The sequence below is a fragment of the Lepidochelys kempii genome, chromosome 7 (genome assembly GCF_965140265.1).
Source record: "Lepidochelys kempii isolate rLepKem1 chromosome 7, rLepKem1.hap2, whole genome shotgun sequence".
Classification (NCBI taxonomy): Eukaryota; Metazoa; Chordata; order Testudines; family Cheloniidae; genus Lepidochelys; species Lepidochelys kempii.
In genome coordinates this window covers 23250524-23271715 of record NC_133262.1, presented here as the reverse complement: position 1 = coordinate 23271715, position 21192 = coordinate 23250524, and positions in this window count along the sequence as shown.

Here is a 21192-nt window from a genome sequence, read left to right as displayed (position 1 = left end):
TGAACCAAGCTGGGTTTCTCCCTCTTAAGCTCCTCCCTCCAATTCCAACATCACTCAAAGGTGTGATGGGTCAGGGCCACCTGAGCTCATGTTAGCTTGTTAACCCTGTGGTGTGATGAGGCAGGGCCACTTGAGCTCATGTGGGCTTGTTAACCCTGTGTTGCCCAGTGTGGCATTGGTATACCCCATCACACATCCCCTTCTGTCCTCATGAGCCTACAATATTTGAGACAATGAGCTAAAGGGTCTGGCTTCTCCAGCCTTTGTAGACAAACTTACTTAAACCAGATCCACTTGCAATCCCCTCTTTTGTTGGGATTAAAACAAAAATAGATGCAGCTGAACAAATCAGCAGTAGGTACAAGACCAAGAATGAATAGAATAAGGGATTAGGCTGCCATACAGTGAAGCTAAAGAAATCCAGCCCGGGGGGTTCTTCTGAGGGCACCATTAACCACATGAGCAGATCTGGGTACAGTGGAATGCTGTTAAAACCACAGGAAAGAATTCTCTGCCAGGGTACTGTCACTTATTCACCTTCTGTCCTCCTCTAGCACTTCCTGGCGCAAGTGCTAGAGGAGCCAACTAGGGGGGGGTGCTTTTCTTGACCTGCTGCTCACAAACCAGGTAGAATTAGTAGGGGAAGCAAAAGTGGATGGGAATCTGGGAGGCAGTGACCATGAGTTGGTTGAGTTCAGGATCCTGACGCAGGGAAGAAAGGTAAGCAGCAGGATACGGACCCTGGACTTCAGGAAAGCAGACTTCGACTCCCTCAGGGAACGGATGGCCAGGATCCCCTGGGGGACTAACTTGAAGGGGAAAGGAGTCCAGGAGAGCTGGCTGTATTTCAAGGAATCCCTGTTGAGGTTACAGGGACAAACCATCCCGATGAGTCGAAAGAATAGTAAATATGGCAGGCGACCAGCTTGGCTTAATGGTGAAATCCTAGCGGATCTTAAACATAAAAAAGAAGCTTACAAGAAGTGGAAGTTTGGACATATGACCAGAGAAGAGTATAAAAATATTGCTCGGGCATGTAGGAATGATATCAGGAGGGCCAAATCGCACCTGGAGCTGCAGCTAGCCAGAGATGTTAAGAGTAACAAGAAGGGTTTCTTCAGGTATGTTGGCAACAAGAAGAAAGCCAAGGAATGTGTGGGCCCCTTACTGAACGAGGGAGGCAACCTAGTGACAGAGGATGTGGAAAAAGCAAATGTACTCAATGCTTTTTTTGCCTCTGTTTTCACTAACAAGGTCAGCTCCCAGACTGCTGCGCTGGGCATCACAAAATGGGGAAGAGATGGCCAGCCCTCTGTGGAGATAGAGGTGGTTAGGGACTATTTAGAAAAGCTGGACGTGCACAACTCCATGGGGCCGGACGAGTTGCATCCGAGAGTGCTGAAGGAATTGGCGGCTGTGATTGCAGAGCCATTGGCCATTATCTTTGAAAACTCGTGGTGAACCGGGGAAGTCCCGGATGACTGGTAAAAGGCTAATGTAGTGCCCATCTTTAAAAAAGGGAAGAAGGAGGATCCTGGGAACTACAGGCCAGTCAGCCTCACCTCAGTCCCTGGAAAAATCATGGAGCAGATCCTCAAAGAATCAATCCTGAAGCACTTGCATGAGAGGAAAGTGATCAGGAACAGCCAGCATGGATTCACCAAGGGAAGGTCATGCCTGACTAATCTAATTGCCTTTTATGATGAGATTACTGGTTCTGTGGATGAAGGGAAAGCAGTGGATGTATTGTTTCTTGACTTTAGCAAAGCTTTTGACACGGTCTCCCACAGTATTCTTGTCAGCAAGTTAAGGAAGTATGGGCTGGATGAATGCACTATAAGGTGGGTAGAAAGCTGGCTAGATTGTCGGGCTCAACGGGTAGTGATCAATGGCTCCATGTCTAGTTGGCAGCCGGTATCAAGTGGAGTGCCCCAAGGGTCAGTCCTGGGGCCGGTTTTGTTCAATATCTTCATAAATGATCTGGAGGATGGTGTGGATTGCACTCTCAGCAAATTTGCGGATGGTACTAAACTGGGAGGAGTGGTAGATACGCTGGAGGGGAGGGATAGGATACAGAAGGACCTAGACAAATTGGAGGATTGGGCCAAAAGAAATCTGATGAGGTTCAATAAGGATAAGTGCAGGGTCCTGCACTTAGGACGGAAGAACCCAATGCACAGCTACAGACTAGGGACCGAATGGCTAGGCAGCAGTTCTGCGGAAAAGGACCTAGGGGTGACAGTGGACGAGAAGCTGGATATGAGTCAGCAGTGTGCCCTTGTTGCCAAGAAGGCCAATGGCATTTTGGGATGTATAAGTAGGGGCATAGCGAGCAGATCGAGGGACGTGATCGTTCCCCTCTATTCGACATTGGTGAGGCCTCATCTGGAGTACTGTGTCCAGTTTTGGGCCCCACACTACAAGAAGGATGTGGATAAATTGGAGAGAGTCCAGTGAAGGGCAACAAAAATGATTAGGGGACTGGAACACATGAGTTATGAGGAGAGGCTGAGGGAGCTGGGATTGTTTAGCCTGCAGAAGAGAAGAATGAGGGGGGATTTGATAGCTGCTTTCAACTACCTGAAAGGGGGTTCCAAAGAGGATGGCTCTAGACTGTTCTCAATGGTAGCAGATGACAGAACGAGGAGTAATGGTCTCAAGTTGCAGTGGGGGAGGTTTAGATTGGATATTAGGAAAAACTTTTTCACTAAGAGGGTGGTGAAACACTGGAATGCGTTACCTAGGGAGGTGGTAGAATCTCCTTCCTTTGAGGTTTTTAAGGTCAGGCTTGACAAAGCCCTGGCTGGGATGATTTAACTGGGAATTGGTCCTGCTTTGAGCAGGGGGTTGGACTAGATGACCTTCTGGGGTCCCTTCCAACCCTGATATTCTATGATTCTATGATTCTTAAATAAGGCAGAGATGTTTTTCCCCTGGTCCCTTCTCTGTCCCCATGCAGACCTGAACTCTGGCTTTTCTTTTAGACCTCAGTTTGAACATGTTGAATCTGAACTTTCCTGGTTTACCTTTCCTGCACCCCATCCAGAGGAGCAGTCATATATGTAGTTATACTGCAGCAGGCTGGATAATTGTGAACCAGTTTTATAAGGATGCACAGGTGCTTTAGGATGTAAGGTAGATGTGCTAGAGAGTCTAAACAATACATGCTCTAGGAGCCTCATAAAACTCTAAAACCAGGATTAAGCAGTGCTGTCTGGTGTCCAAGCACAAGAAGATAAAATGTTAATAATAGGACAAATCCTGAAGACTTAATTTAGTTCACTTCAATGAGAGCATGGATGGAGTAAGGGTTTCAAAATGTAGCCTAATCCACAATACCTTTCTCCTGAAGGATCCCAACTACATTACAGACCAGGCCGCAGATACATCCAACACCAGAGATGTATGGATCACCCACCTCCCCACTGGAAGGCAGCCACTTCCTTGGTGAAATATGGCAGCCACCACACAGCCGTTCTTAGAAGGGAGGATGGTGAGACTAACTCTGGCTACATCTGCAGGATAGAATTATTACCCAGAGCAAGTTATGGTTATCTGAACCACAAGGAAATCTGTGGACTCACAGTCCCAGAGTTTCCTGGGACAGTGGGAAAAGGGTACAGGTTCCGCCATCACTTACACGGGTGTGAATCCATTGAGTACAGTGGAGCTGCTCTGGTTTTACACTACTATAAGAGCAAATCTGGCCCGTTTCCTGTTGGGATGTTTCCCAGTCACTCCAGGCGCGACCCTCTCTTAGTGGTGCAGAAGGAAGGAGGTTTCCAAAGTTGATACTCCTTGGGGGTGGGAGGAGAGACCAGCTGCCCCCACTGTGGGTGCATGGAAATGCTGAAGAGTCAGGAACATGACAGGATATTTAAGGCCAAAGCGCCCCCTCTCCTGGCTGCGTATTGATAGCACTGTCACTCCGAGCAGCCAGCATCACCTCCAGCTTCACTTTTTGATTAATGTTCTTCCAAACTTTCCTTGGCTCCCCGCGCTCCCACTTTCTGTCACACTTCTCATTACGGATGTATCTTTGCATCAAGGAAAGCGGGAGGAAAAATTGTTCTTTCAGGGTGACAGCTGAGCGAGGGCTATATTATTAAAGGTACCAATCATAGGTGCCGAGCTATCATCGCACGATGAATGCACTTGTCAGGAGACCGAGGCAGCCGGGGGAGAGAGGGAGGGAGGTGGCGGGACACCAGCACTCGCTTTCTCTCTTTTTTTCTCCTCTCCTCACCCCCACTCTCTCGCTTTCTCTCTCTCTCCTTTAACGTTGGCCACCTCTGCTTGCCTGAACTTGGACCTTCAGCGGCGACAATTTCTCTGGCCTCGACAGCACGATTAATTTCTCCTGCCCTCTGCGGGGCCTCTGAGTGCTGTGGAAGTCCAGCTGGCCTGCTGCTGATAAGATGTACCTTTTGATTTGTTTTGTCTTTGATTGCCTTTTCTGTCACCTACAATGGCTGGCCGCCTAGAGACCTCCACATTGCCTGACTGACGGATCTATTTATCTATAGGCTGCTCCCCAGCTTCTCCTCCCCCCCCCCTTCCCACCCCCACTCCCCCCTTTTGCAAACCACCACCTTGTACCACTGAAGTCCCAGCCTAATAGAAGCCGTGAAGGCTCATCCACCATAAAATACATCTGCCATCCTCCTTCTCTCCAAGATAAAAGCCTGTCAGTGTTACTTTCCAATTCCAGGCAGCTTGATTAATGGTGAAAAGCCACTGCAAGATCGACTTCTGGTTTTTACAAGCGCTGTCAGTCGGCCCAGGGTTATGCGAAACACACACTCGTACAAAACAAAACAAAATGAGAAACGGTTGGGTAGGGAGGAGGGGGGCAAGTGTAACCAAATCATATTAGGCTCAAGACTAAATAAAATAGGAACCTGGAGCCATCAAATTGCTGTCACCCGGGTGCAGAAATACGTGCTGCAGCTCATTGTACCAAGGCAAATTATGGCAATAATAAATCATTGTTGAAGGAAGATTGTTGATAATTTTTTTTTTTGGATGGTGGCATTCAATAGGGGCACTGGGACACCTGCCACTGGGCTCGGAGCAAGAGCTGGAGCACGTTATTACTCTGTCATTCACACCACCCCCCCTGTAGGAATCACAGGGAGTGGGACTAGAATAAAAAAAGTCTGGAGAGAGAGACATTCAGAATTATTTGATTAAATAGTGAAAGTGTTCTGAACCGAAAAAGGGGCCGATGAAAAGAATCTCAGCATCGTTTGCAATATTTATTTTTAATTAATAATATTTTATAGCCATACTGTGTCTTCCATCTCAGTATTGCTTCACTAGACACAGGGGATCACATAACCAGCCACTGTAATGTAGCTAAGTCTGGAGCGGACCGTAGCAACAGTTTAACAGGGCACAGCAATGCTGCACAACAGTTTAGAAAAGGAAGCGAAGAACCCTATCTCCATCTGAAACCACAGGGGGATTTAGAGAGGAAGAATGAAATTATCTAGACTGGAATTTCAGCAGCATATCCATGCTGCTGCGACTCACCCTCTTAGAACAAGTGACATAGGTGCTTTAACAGCCACAAGTGATCAGGGCTCTGGTTTTGTATCTTAGGTGAAAGATGGCACCTCCAGCAATATAGTCCCCTGACCAACATGCTGGGGCCTTGGTTCAGTTCTGACACAGAGGGAAGAGTGAACTCTACTAAACCACTTACTAAGGCACCTAGAGCTTTGTTGGAAGTCTCCTTTCCAAGTGCTGACCAAGCCAAACCTACTTAGCTTATGAGATCTGACTGCATCACACTCAAAGGTGGAATGACTGCAAACCACCTACCACCTCCTCTATCCCCTTCAACGCTCAGTATTCAGAACATTAAAAGGGGCTTCTCCTAGGCCAGGAATAGTCAAACATGGACTGAAGAGCTAACAAATGCGACCAGTGGCTACCTTCTCCCAGTAACCAGAGTGAGGAGAAAGCTGGTCAATTACAGATTTTATTGCTGGTGACCTAGCACAGTCAAAGGCTATTTCTGTGCAAGTGTCAAGGATAATAAAAGAACCAAAAAATTAAGGGTGGTTCTCAGGAACCTAGCAAGTTGTCAGTTCAGCTCCCAGGGGTGGGGCCCGGGCCAGGGACCACGCTAATCTATCTGCTGTATTGGCATAGTCCTGGAGACAGAATGCCACTGTCACAATGCTTTATGCTGTATCTACTATCTGGTGGCAAAATGCCAGCATGGACTTGTCCAAGAATTAGCTCACTCCCTCAGTCTCTGGCTAGGCGCAACTCATGTGTATTCCATGTGTTACTACAGCCACAATGGATCTCTTCTCAGCCATAGGCAACAGCTCTGCTAGTTGAGCCCAAGGGAATCCTCCTGCCCAACGAGCTGGACATTGCTCTTTGCAGATCTCAGAGGCCTAGATTCCGTTGTCTCTTCCACTCATGCAGCCCCATCGACTTCAGGGGAGTTGCCCACAACAGGATTTGCCCTGTAGAATCATCAAAGCCAAATGTACATTCTGCTCCATGTCTCAGTTCCTGGGGGCTACATGCTGCCAGGAAGGAGCACCATCCGAGAGAGTGGACTTGGCAGTCTGGCAGGAGTGCGGAGGTTCTCAAAATGGGAAGGTCATTGTGAGGCTCCATGTGTCTAGAACCCAGGCCTGCTGAGCTGTCACCCAGCAGCAGCTGTAACCAGCCTGCACTCCACTGCCCATGCCTTGCTGTGGCCACCAGACCATGAGAAGTCACACCTCAAGGGGTCTGACAGGCAGCAGCCTCATGGCTCCTGATTGGGTCCCCACCCTATATAAAACTAAGGGGCATTCCAGGAACTGTCCAGGCAACAGTATGGATCTCCTGTAGCTACCATGACCATTCCTGGCTTGATTTGGACTTCACCTTCTGATTCTGACCCTCTGGCCTGGATCCTGACTACAAACTCCTCTGCTACTCCCAAGCCTCAGGTTTGCCCCTGCTCTGACCCTTGGTCCCGACTGCCCTTGTTGAGATCCTGACAGTCATCATACCTCTCTCAGGTTGTTGTGCACTGTGTGAGTAGCATGTTGGTCTTGCTCTTCAATATGGGTGTGAAGGAGATAAAGCAGAGAAGACCTACAATAACGAAACACAAGGAAGTTATTCTGGGCTTGCTCACCCATAGTCTTTCCTCAGTTATCCTCACTTCATTACAATGGTGCTGAAGATATGGGAGAGAATGGAGGGCTTGGTGTGACGAAGCAGGACTGTTCTTAACGTTTCCTCTGAATATTGTGGGGGTGCCTCAGTTTCTCCTATGCAGTTCTTAAGTATCTAGGTGGTGGGATAAGGGTGTATGATCGTTGCAGAGCCTTAGGGGGCAGGTGTGTGCAGGGGTCTGGACACAGAGAATGGCCAACACCCTGTTTCCTGGCAACTGATGGCCTGGCCCTTCCCCCCCTGCAAGGTGAGAGCTAAAGGGTTGGAGAACAAAGGAATCAGGTGCCCTCCTGGCCTGGGAAAGGGACAAAGCCCAGAGGAGGAGGGGCTGGAGAGAGTCAGTTTGGGGCGGGCTAGGGATATTGAGTGAAGTGCAGACATGGTTGTCTGGCTCACTGCCCCCCAAAATGGACCCAGCTGAGGGGTCCTGTTCTCTGCACCTACAAGCTCTGTGTTAGACCATGTTCCTGTCGTCTAAGAAACCATCTGTTTTACTTGTTGGCTGAGAGTCACGTCTGACTGCGTAGTTGGGGTGCAGGACCCTCTGGCTTCCCCAGGAGCCCCGCCTGAGCGGACTCGCTATGGGAAGCGCACCGAGGGGCAGAGGATGCTGAATGCTCCGAGGTCAGACCCAGGAAGGTGGAAGTTGTGTGAGCTGTGTGTCCTGAAGACAGTCTGCTCGCAGAAAGGAGACTTCCCCAGAGTCCTGACTGGCTTTGTAGGGAGCAGTTCCAGAGCATTGCCCAGGGATTCCTTGACACTTGGGAAGAAGGTAAATGGAAGGAGAGAGTGAGAGAACAGTGAAATTAAGTTGTAGGGGGTAGAATTAAGAGAATGCAGGTAGCTAATGAGAAAAGGGAGAGATGGGGTGGGGAAGGAGGGGTTGAAGAAAGATTCAGATGGAAGGAGAGAATACAGGAAAGGGGAAAGAAAATCTAGAGAACACAGAAGAAAGAGGGAGAGGAGGGAACTAGGTTAACAAAAGGGAAGGCAGGGGGGAAACCAAAAGGGAAGTAGTGACAGTGTATTGGACATGATACCACAAAGGAGCAAGCAACTAGTGTGGAGAGAAAACAGAACAGGAATATTTCAAACATGATTGAATATTATAGGAAATCCAAGAGGGGAAGAGACACAGGAGGTAAAGGAGAGGAAAGATGGGATGGAGAAGAGGGCAAGAGAAGGAACAACATTGCTAAGGAAGACACAGCTGATATTCTTTCCTAGAAAGTTCGAGGCCTGTAAAACACAGTGAAGTGTTTGACTAGGAGACAATCAAGAAAGAGAGCAGATGGAGGCTGCTCGTGGAGCTATGCGTTAGATCTACATTCATTTTACAGATCTGCACACACACACACGCTTACCAACCCATTTCGGAAACGTGCACATAGGGCCCCAATCCCTGCACTCTCTGCTATCATTTTACAGTTGGCTTCAGCTGCTTTGTATCCTGCAATAATCCCAACTGGTGAAAACACTGTGACAGTTACTCTGAATGCCTTTTACATTTTATATTCATGGCTGTGACATCATGAATCCAGCCTGCTGGGATACAGGGACTCTCTCACTAGCTGGCAATGCGGGGGAGGGGTGGTCTCGCTACTCTGTAGACCAGACAGTACATACAGAAACCTTGACATAATGTCCCCATTGTCAGAGAACGCCTTGATCTTCCTGATTCACATACCAACGATGAGAGAGTCTCAGCAACAGCCATCCAACTGGGACCGTGCCGTACCCTGAAGCCTGCACAGATGTAAAGGAGCTTAAATGAGAAATGACAGAGGAGTCCAGTGGAGCAAGGGAGAACAGAAATGAGAGGAAGGAGCCAGAGGGCCAACAAAAGGGAGCAGGGCAAAGCCACCACTGCATGTGTTCTCCATGCAGAGGAAATAATCAGAGTCAGCCCCTTCCGGAGCAGGAGCACAAGCAATTTTTCATTGGGGGGAAAATTAACAAATTCCACACATAAGGGGGTGGAGAAGAGCAGCTTGGGACCACCGGCCTGCAGAGATCCCACAGGGAAAAGTTCCCCAATCCATTCTTCCTTTCTCCAGTCCCATGCACTAGAAGCTAGACATGGATCCAAATTTCACATCCTCTCTGAAGCTCAGGGTTGCTTGGATCCAGAACATGATTCACATTTTCCCAGATTCAGCCTGAAATACTCACTTGAAGGTTTTTAACTCTCTTGGGTGTGTGCAGCCAGAGCTCCTACATCCAGGTGGAGAAGGGAAGCATTTCACTATAAACTTGTGGTGTCAGAGCTGAGCTCAGAACCCGCTGAGCCTCTCACTTGGCCACCTCCAACTCCAGGGTGCGAATGTGACACAATCACCCTTGCAGCGCTGGAATTTAGCATGCAATCAGGGCCATGAGACTATCCGCTGCAAAATTAAAACTCGGGGGCAAATTCATCCCACGGGTAAGCTATGAATTTGATGCTGACAGCTTGTAGTATATGGCCCCACGTCTTTCTCCCAGTGGTTTCAATGAGAGCAGGAGCAGGCCTGCACCACAGTCACACAAAGGACAGAAAAAGGTGATGCTGGTGTTTCCACCACATCTACACAGGCTCCTCTAGTAAGGTTTCTGCTAAGTGCAGTTCATTCCTAGATGAAGCTGCTTTGCAGTGTCACTGAAACCACAAACTTACTGTCTGGAGCATTAGAAATAGAAACAATAACCAACACCTGACCAGTGGCTCTTTTGTCTAATCCCTTATCAAAAGCAATACTAGCATCAACCATCCATAACATTTTTAGTTGGCATTATTGGAACCTGCAGTGCCAAATGCTGCCCACAGGACAGTTCTCTAGCAACAGAGGAATGTCTAAATTCTGGGTCATGGGCAGCTCATTGCCGCTCTGACTAGACTATTGTCAGCAGCTGGGGTCCTTTCCTTCTCTATCCCAAACTCTACCGGATTCTTAGAGCTGTATGTTATCTCCTAGACCACTGGGAGTGACATGCTAAGGCTCAGTATTAATGTAAAGAACTATAAGAGCAGCTTTATTGAATGCATCCACTCTGTCTGGCCATCTATCTTGTACTAACTTGGATTTCAAGGTGTTAGGCACCTGAGATTAGAGAGACAGATAACTAAATACTCCAACAGAGTCCTGTCCCGCTGGGTAGATTTTTCACGGGCTGTATTTATTTTGCTCAGTCCAGAATGCAGCAAGGCTCTTTCCAGGAACATTCAGAATCTTCTCACTTCCTCCCACTGCCCCTGTTGTTGCCCCCACCCCCACCCCAAATCCTCAAATCTTGTAATTTTAGTTTTAGAAACTCCCACCCCCCCAGTCTGCCTCAGGATCAAAGAATGAACCATCTCTCCCCCCCCCCAGGGGTGGAAGAGGAGGGAATTTTATAAAAGACACAGAATTGGGGGGGGGGGGGGGAATGGAGGAGACAATTCCAGGCACCTCCCAGAGGGTTTCAGACCTGCATGTGACAGAACAGAAACAAAAGAATTAACTCAGTCAATTGCTCAGTGTCTGGGTGGGGGGGTGGCATGTCAGGCTAGTTGCAGGGCGCCTGTCTCTCCCAGGACTTATCGACTAAGGGGATGAAGCTCCTGGTGCTTTCCAGTGCACATTGTACTCTCCATTTTGTACGGGTGCAAAGGTCTGATGTGTGATGAAGAAAGGCCGACTCTGCCCTCCATCGATCACCTGTCAGGGCATTCATCTCCACTCCCTAAATCCCCTGGGACTTTCAGGACACGTTTGGCAGGAAGCTTACGTGCTTGCCAAATGGTTTACAAGAGACACGCAGAGAGGCCGGGCTGTCAGAACTGCACATTATGGCAGCAATAACTACACTGCACATAGAGTCTCTCTCCAGAGCAAAGGCATCCTCCCTCCCACAGGGCTGAGACTGGAGGACATCGCAGGAGGGAGTCAGCATGTGTAGTGCTCACCTTGAGGAGCCTGCAGAAGAGCTCCGGCCACACAGAGCTCCAGCCACTGACCGATAGGAATGAGGCTTGTCTAAGCACAACCTACAGTATGTTCTTGTCCTCAAATTTAACCCTTCACAGGCTTGGGCCTGGCTATCTTAGAGACTGCCCTGTTCTTGGCAACAGCTCTGTTCACTGGAGACGCTGGAGCCAACACAGCCCCAGGGAAGGGAAGGGGATTTGGGAGTCATAGAATCATAGAATATCAGGGTTGGAAGGGACCTCAGGAGGTCATCTAGTCCAACCCCCTGCTCAAAAGCAGGACCCATCCCCAATTAAATCATCCCAGCCAGGGCTTTGTCAAGCCTGACCTTAAAAACTTCTAAGGAAGGAGATTCCACCACCTCCCTAGGCAACGCATTCCAGTGTTTCACCACCCTCCTAGTGAAAAAGATTTTCCTAATATCCAACCTAAACCTCCCCCACTGCAACTTGAGACCATTACTCCTTGTCCTGTCCTCTTCCACCACTGAGAATAGTCTAGAACCATCCTCTCTGGAACTACCTCTCAGGTAGTTGAAAGCAGCTATCAAATCCCCCTCATTCTTCTCTTCTGCAGACTAAACAATCCCAGTTCCCTTAGCCTCTCCTCATAAGTCATGTGTTCCAGACCCCTAATCATTTTTGTTGCCCTTCGCTGGACTCTCTCCAATTTATCCACATCCTTCTTGTGGTGTGGGGCCCAAAACTGGACACAGTACTCCAGATGAGGCCTCACCAATGTCGAATAGAGGGGGACGATCACGTCCCTCGATCTGCTCACTATGCCCCTACTTATACATCCCAAAATGCCATTGGCCTTCTTGGCAACAAGGGCACACTGCTGGCTCATATCCAGCTTCTCGTCCACTGTCACCCCTAGGTCCTTTTCCGCAGAACTGCTGCCTAGCCATTCGATCCCTAGTCTGTAGCTGTGCATTGGGTTCTTCCGTCCTAAGTGCAGGACCCTGCACTGATCCTTATTGAACCTCATCAGATTTCTTTTGGCCCAATCCTCCAATTTGTCTAGGTCCCTCTGTATTCTATCCCTGCCCTCCAGCGTATCTACCACTCCTCCCAGTTTAGTATCATCCGCAAATTTGCTGAGAGTGCAATCCACACCATCCTCCAGATCATTTATGAAGATATTGAACAAAACCAGCGCCAGGACCGACCCCTGGGGTACTCCACTTGACACCGGCTGCCAACTAGACATGGAGCCATTGATCACTACCCGTTGAGCCCGACAATCTAGCCAACTTTCTACCCACCTTATAGTGCATTCGTCCAGCCCATACTTCCTTAACTTGCTGACAAGAATACTGTGGGAGACCGTGTCAAAAGCTTTGCTAAAGTCAAGATACAATACATCCACTGCTTTCCCTTCATCCACAGAACCAGTAATCTCATCATAGAAGGCGATTAGATTAGTCAGGCATGACCTTCCCTTGGTGAATCCAAGTTGACTGTTCCTGATCACTTTCCTCTCATGTAAGTGCTTCAGGATTGATTCTTTGAGGACCTGCTCCATGATTTTTCCGGGGACTGAAGTGAGGCTTACTGGCCTGTGGTTCCCAGCATCCTCCTTCTTCCCTTTTTTAAAGATTGGCACTACATTAGCCTTTTTCCAGTCATCCGGGACTTCCCCGGTTCGCCACGAGTTTTCAAAGATAATGGCCAATGGCTCTGCAATCACAGCCGCCAGTTCCTTTAGCACTCTCAGAAGCAACTCATCCGGCCCCATGGACTTGTGCACGTCCAGTTTTTCTAAATAGTCCCTAACCACCTCTTTCTCCACAGATGGCTGGCCATCTATTCCCCATGTTGTGATGCCCAGCACAGCAGTCTGGGAGCTGACCTTGTTCGTGAAGACAGAGGCAAAAAAAGCATTGAGTACATTAGCTTTTTCCACATTCTCCGTCACTAGGTTGCCTCCCTCATTCATTAAGGGGCCCACACTTTCCTTGGCTTTCTTCTTGTTGCCAATATACCTGAAGAAACCCTTCTTGTTACTCTTAACATCTCTCGCTAGCTGCAGCTCCAGGTGCGATTTGGCCCTCCTAATTTCATTCCGACATGCCCGAGCAATATTTTTATACTCTTCCCTGGTCATATGTCCAACCTTCCACTTCTTGTAAGCTTCTTTTTTATGCTTAAAATCTGCTAGGATTTTACCGTTAAGCCAAGCTGGTCACTTGCCATACTTACTATTCTTTCGACACATCGGGATGGTTTGTCCCTGTAACCTCAACAGGGATTCCTTGAAATACAGCGAGCTCTCCTGGACTCCTTTCCCCTTCATGTTAGTCCCCCAGGGGATCCTGGCCATCCGTTCCCTGAGGGAGTTGAAGTCTGCTTTCCTGAAGTCCAGGGTCCATATCCTGCTGCTTACCTTTCTTCCCTGTGTCAGGATCCTGAACTCAACCAACTCATGGTCACTGCCCCCCAGATTCCCATCCACTTTTGCTTCCCCTACTAATTCTTCCCGGTTTGTGAGCAGCAGGTCAAGAAAAGCTCCCCCCATAGTTGGCTCCTCTAGTACTTGCACCAGGAAATTGTCCCCGACGCTTTCCAAAAACTTCCTGGATTGTCTATGCACCGCTGTACTGCTCTCCCAGCAGATCTCAGGAAAATTAAAGTCACCCATGAGAACCAGGGCATGCGATCTAGTAGCTTCCGCGAGCTGCCGGAAGAAAGCCTCATCCACCTCATCCCCCTGGTCTGGTGGTCTATAGCAGACTCCCACCACTACATCACTCCTGATGCTCACACTTCTAAACTTAATCCAGAGACACTCAGGTTTTTCTGCAGTATCATACCGGAGCTCTGAGCAGTCATACTGCTCCCTTACATACAGTGCTACTCTCCCACCTTTTCTGCCCTGCCTGTCCTTCCTGAACAGTTTATAACCATCCATGACAGTACTCCAGACATGTGAGTTATCCCACCAAGTCTCTGTTATTCCAATCACGTCATAATTCCTTGACATCACCAGGACCTCCAGTTCTCCCTGCTTGTTTCTAAGGCTTTGTGCATTCGTATATAAGCACTTGAGAGAACCTGCTGATCGCCCCTCATTCTCAATATGAGGCAGGAGCCCTCCCCTCACAGACATTCCTGCCTGTGCTTCCTCCCGGTAACCCGCTTTCCCACTTACCTCAGGGCTTTGGTCTCCTTCCCCCGGTGAACCTAGTTTAAAGCCCTCCTCACTAGGTTAGCCAGCCTGCTCGCAAAGATGCTCTTCCCTCTCTTCGTAAGGTGGAGCCCGTCTCTGCCCAGCACTCCTCCTTCATGGAACACCATCCCATAGTCAAAGAATCCAAAGCCTTCTCTCCGACACCACCTGCGTAGCCATTCGTTGACTTCCACTATTCGACGGTCCCTACCCAGGCCTTTTCCTTTCACGGGGAAGGAAAAGTCACTTACAGGATAGTCTCAATGGAAGGACCTCTTCAGTGGAACCTCTGGCCCAATCTGCGCTGTCTTCAGGGTACAATGCAAGACCCAATGTAACCCACACCTCCTGGGTGTGGTGCTCTGTCCCCTCTCGTGGCACTGAGACCACTTAGAGATTAATAAACCTGCTACAGCCTTAGCTAAGAGCCATGTGGCTTTTAACTCATGCAGTAGAGGCTCATGCATTTAGCTCCAGAGTAGGTCCCAGATTCTATCCTGCCCACTGACAACTGGGATCTGTCGGTGTTACACGGACTTTTACCACATACCTGCCCAACAATGATGGCAGCAAATTGGCCCTTTGATGTGTAATGGAGAAAACACAGAAAATCACCTCCTCCATCAACACGAGCAGCTTGAAAAACCAAAAGGAAGGTGAAAAGATGATGCCTTTTATGGATACACTCTACCATTTTAATGTTGTCTCCGTCATCTAGATACCACAGGGATGGGTGTATTAGAAATTGGAGAGATCAGAGATTAGATCATGTAGAATTACATCGATATCCGTCTTCCTTTAAATATCCCTGTTCTTGATCTGCTTATGGGTTTACATCCGTGGTTTTCAACCTGGGGTCCACAGACCCCTGGAAATCTGCAGACTATGTCTAAGATTTCCAAAAGGACTGCACCTCCATTTGAAATTTTTTGGGGGGGTCTGCAAATGAAAAACGGTTGAAAACCACTGGTCTACATTAACATAACGAAGATGTGCGTACTGTTGGCTTATGCAGACACAAGGTCACTGCTATCCCTTGCTCTCTCCCATTTGTTTGTCACTTGTTGCAACTTGTCTTAAATCAAGACTAACATTTTTTAAAAGTTCCTAAGTGATTTAGGAGCCCATATCCCATTTTCGAAAGCAACTTAGATAAGCGCCTAAGTCTCATTGAAAGTTAATAGGATTTAGGCACCTATGTCACCTTTCAAAATGGGATGTAAACTCCTATGTGACTTAGGAGCTTTTCAAAATTTTATCCTAAGACTGTAAACTCTTCATGGCAGGAGCTTCTGCTTAGTGCAGTGGGGGTTTGATCTGGCTGCGGGGGCTCTTGACACTGTTGTAATACTAATAATATAGTAACTGCATAATTTCCAGTACAATGTTGTTCAGCCTTCAGTAAAAGACCAACTTAAGAAAAGTGGCCACTTAAGAAAATTCACAGTGGAAGGAGGAAGTGACTCCATTTGAGTCATTCATTAAAACAACACATTGCTTTTTTATCCGTGTTTTTCCACACTGCAAGTTTCAGAGCACTTCATACCACTCATGAACGAAGTCTCGCATCCTGGCTTGAGGAAGGTCTGCAGTATCCCCATCTCACAAGCAGGCAGTTATTAAGTGACCTGCCTGTAAGCTATCACAGTGAGTCTGTAGCAAAGGTAGACCAGAACCTGGAGTCCTGACTCCCAGATCCCTGTCTTAGTCCCAGAGAACACTGCCTTCTGTTAACTTTGGGAATGCAAAACAAATTCCATTTCCAGCTCAGTATCTCCAGCATTAGACATACTAGGGAAGATTTTCAAAGGTTCAAGTGAGAGGTAGGCACCAAACTCCCATTGACTTTCAGTGCCTCGCTGGGGGTCTAACTATCATGAGTGCCTTAGAAAATCTCCCCCTCATTTTTATATAGAGAGTGAAATGTGTCTAGTTTCCTGAGGTATCAAGTGATTTCCCCACTACAAGGCATCAGAGGCATAAGAGAATGAATCCTCTCACACTACTTCTGTGTCTAACTAAAGACCTGGGGGTGTTAGCAGAATCCCTCACACACATACCATGTACTAGTCAAAGCCACAAAAGAATGAATCCTCCAACAAGATCTATCATACTTACAAGGTCTCTATTACCACAGTATGTGAGCGCATCTTTGATGAATTTATCTTCACAACATCCCTGTGAGGTATTATCCCCATGTTACCGTCAAAAAAACGAAGGTAGAGAGAGATTCAGTAACTCACCTGATGTCACAGGAAGGGCAGAGCATTGAGATGGTGTCCCCCAAGTTTTAAGCTCACCCCTTACCACAGGACCACCATTTTTCCTTATTGCTAGAGAACCCTTCTACTTCATTCTACTCATCATATGAGGCTCCCACCCGAGTTGTCACCTACCACCCCACAACTGTAACCCATACAGGGTATCATCAAACAACTACAACCCACGCTCAAATACCCCATCCTGAAATAAATCTTCCCTAAACCTCCTCTTCTGGCCTTCATACAACCTCCCAACCTCTCCAAACACATCATCAGAAGCAAACTCCCCACAGACCAGGACACACCAACTCAAAGCGGCACCATACCCTACCAGAACAACAGATGCAAAACCTGCAGACACACACTATACATACATATACCACAGCAATAATCAACACTGCTTCTTTCCCCCCACAACACACCTTGGAAGTTCCATGGGTCCTCCACAGGCCTATCACAACATGTCGTCTACTTCATCCGGTGCACTAATGCCCCAACAACTATGCAGGTGAAACCAGACAATCATTATGCTCTTGAATGAGGTTACACAGGAAAATGGTAAAATACAAAAACACCACTTCACCTCTGGGTGAATACTTTTCACAAAGTGCTCACTCTATATCTGATCTATCAGTCCTCATCCTCAAAGAAGCCTGCACCACACTTTCAAAAGACAACCCTGGGAGCTTAAATTCATAACTCTGCTAGACACTAAAAATCACATACTGAATAGAGACACTGGATTTATGGTTTATTACAACAATCTATAACCTGCTAACAACCCCACCCCACCCCCCGGAGCTGCTTTCTCCCCTTCCTTCCTTTCCTCCCTATGAGGGTGTCAACTGCATCCTCCAGGGCTAGCAGGCCTATGAGGTCAAGAATGGGGTCTTCCTCATTCCTTCAGTTCTGTTTGCAGAACCTTATAGCCAGTTCCACGACTGTCGCCTCACTCCAGCCATAAGATGAGGCTTTTTAAAAAATATATTTTTAAGACAAGAAAATTGTTTTTCTCTTCTCCTTTAGTAAATATAACGTGTTGATGACTCACAAACACTCAGAGCTCTGCCCATCACCTACTGGACTCATCAAAAGGAAGCACTCTCCCTGCTGCTGGGGACATTCTGCATGAGTCAAAAACGAGGCAGGACAGCGATCAGATAATCAGCCAACGAGAACAAAGACATGACTATGCTGAGGCACTGACAGCGCTCTTACCTCACCCCCCTTTTGACTCTCTGACACACCACCCCTTTGCTTCTTACAGTCTGGGGCTCACTGCAGAAGTAACAAGCTTAGGGTTGAGGTGGAGAGAATATAGTTTATCACTGTCCTGTTACAGTGGTCTCCTGACTGTAAGTTCAAATCATAAGGAATGTACTGCTGCACCACAAGGTAGCTAACTACTAATGATCCTCACTATTTAAGCTATGGAGTAAGCAGGACACTGCGGCTCTGACTAGCTACCAGGGATGGTGAGAAGAAACTGAATAGTAGCTAGGGCTGCTCTGCCTTTATACCCCCCGTTGTAAGGGGAGTTATAAGGCAAATGTACAGACCTAAATGACACTGCTAGCTAAACGGTTCCCAGCCTTGCATGCCTATGGCACCTACAGTGGGATCCGGGTGGAGAAATGCTCAAAGAGCCTCTTTTGTTTATTAAGAAGAGACTAACAGACCAAAGGCCTTGTGCTCTCTACACTGTCATGTGGGAGACCTGGCTCAGGGCAGCATCTCTCCTGTTCCAGGGCCCAGCAACGGAGGCAGCAGGTTTGCTCTCTGCAGGAGACAGTGATCCCACTTCACCTAGTTACAGCACTCACAGTGGAGTCCAGATCAAATCTCCTCAGCTGGGAGAATGATGGAGATGATGTGGGGCCTGAGGTACTAGAGATGCATAAAACAAGTGGAAAAATTGAAATGCCCCCAAGCTACATCAAGGAGCTGAATATTTATCCTAATTCTTCACCTTATATTTACCCCTCCTTCTCCCTCCATACAAACAGAATCAAGGGCCAGGACCCATCGAGAAAAGCCCTGTTTACACATGCACCCCTTGGTCTCCAGCAGAACAGACTGTCTCCAAAGGGTTAATTCTGCAACTTCTTTTCCATAGAATGCTCTTGAACTGAGCTTCAAGGTAAGATAACACAAGGATTTAATTAGAAAGGAAAATTATTTTTTTAAATTATAGTTTATATGGACCCAAGTTGAATTGTAAAAATGTGTAAATATGTAAATTATTAAAAAGCATCCTCTTCCCCACCTTTGTCTTTTTCTAGTATCTTGCAACTGAGCATCTCAGGGCTTCACCAACAAAAGGTGAAACCTTGGCCCCACTGAAGTTAGTGGCAAGACTCCATTGAATTTAATGTGGCCCGGTAAGTGGTTTAAGAAAAAGGAACACTACTTACTCTTGATCACTTATTGGCACAGTCCCTCCCAGTGACAAATTAACCTCTCCTCTTGCCCATAGACTAAAAATAGTCTCCAATATGCATCACAGGAAGTAAAGAGCTTGTCCCACCTCCTCGTCAACTTGGTCTAAAGCGATCATCAAAGCAGCCAGGCAGCCATTATAAAAAACAAACAAAAGAGCTTGAAGCAGAATGAAAATATAGAAGTTTATATTTCTCTCAACTATGGGCAGTTGTCTAAGGCCATGCTCCATAATTAAACCATTACTGGTCTCATCATTTAAGGAGAAAGTTTATTACAAATTCTGGCCTGCTTTCACTATCCTGGACTGCTCCAGAAATGCACAGCACTGAACAAATCAGAAAAAAGCTGAAGAGTCTTGCTCTTCTTTACCCAGCCAGAGGGAGACTCTGTCAGGAAAACCTGCATATGGTCTTCTCTATACCACAGAAAGTACGGCTACCACAGAAGAATCCCATGCACTGCTACAGACTAGGGACTGAGTGGCTAGGCAGCAGTTCTGCAGAAAAGGACCTAGGGGTTACGGTGGACGAGAAGCTGGATATGAGTCAACAGTGTGCCCTTGTTGCCAAGAAGGCAAACGGCATTTTGGGCTGTATAAGTAGGAGCATTGCCAGCAGATCGAGGAACATGATCATTCCCCTCTATTCAGCATTGGAGAGGCCTTATCTGGAGTACTGTGTCCAGTCCAGAAGGATGTGGAAAAATTGGAAAGAATCCAGTGAAGGACAACAAAAACGATTAGGGGGCTGGAGCACATGATTTATGAGGAAAGGCTGAGGGAACTGGGATTATTTAGTCTGCAGAAGAGAAGGAGGGGGGATTTGATAGCTGCTTTTAACTACCTGAAAGGGGTTCCAAAGAGGACGGATCTAGACTGTTCTCAGTGGTGACAGATGACAGAACAAGGAGCAACAGTCTCAAGTTGCAGTGGGGGAGGTTTAGGTTGGATATTAGGAAAATCTTTTTCACTAGGAGGGTGGTGAAACACTGGAATGGATTGCCTAGGGAGCTGGTGGAATCTCCTTTCTTAGAGGTTTTTAAGGTCAGGCTTGACAAAGCCCTGGCTGGGATGATTTAGTTGGGTATTGGTCCTGCTTTGAGCAGGGGGTTGGACTAGATGACCTCTTAAGGTCTCTTCCAATTCTGATTTTCTATGATTCTATGATCTGTAAACCAATGAGTGGCTAGACACAATAACATTCAAAAACAGATGTTTCAGGTTTCAGATAGCTAGTGTCTTCCTCAGTGCTCACTTCATACGTGGGAATCATCAGCTGCAGCTTGTCTACAGCATACAGGACAGGGGGTCTGGGACAGGATCCATACAGGTCATTCTTGTGATTTCACTAAAGCAATGCAGAAGTGTTTGAATCATAGCTTATCCAATGGTATTCCTTCTGTTCTTAAAACTAGTACATTCAGATCAACAGGCCTGATGCCTGGAAGAGGCCTTCTTACCCCCCTCATCCCCGATCACCTGTGTCCCATTTTGGACAATGAGCATCCACTCCATGGTGACAAGGTGTGGCAGTCTCTGTCCCTTGCAGTCCTTAGCCTCTCCTTAGCCTTCGGAAACTGCCAAGAGAGGTGCCAATTGCCACGGTATTTCCTTTCTACCAAGTGCTGCCAACTTGGCTAGTATGATATTTGTAACAGCCAGAGGGTCAACAAGAGACTAGACCCTAGAACACAGCCCCGTTTTAGTGGGCCAGTCTGTTCTCATATTGTGAAATGGAAGCTTGAAGTCTTGCTGACTAATTAGGACCCGAACATAGAATACATTTTTGTTTTGTTTTTAAGATTGTTCTTCCCCCTGCAATTTCATGTAATAGTGTCTTCTCAATCCTGTAAAAATTGTCCCAATCCAGACATCAATTTCCCACAGATTGTGTGGTAATGTTCAGCAGATTAAGTGACACTAACAGCTACGGCCTCCCTGGGATGCAGGTTGTGTGGCCCAAATGCTTTCATTGATTGTAAACACTAAAATTGGACTATAATTTTATGCATTTGTACAGCTCCCGCAGTGGGGCATCAATTCTGATTCTAAGGGGTATGCCAATATATTTGATAACACCGTTCCCTACATTTTACCCTGTACTGCAAATCAGTGCAACACATCGAAACAAACAAAAAAAAAGTAAGAAGACAACTACACCTGTGATGCATGTTTAACT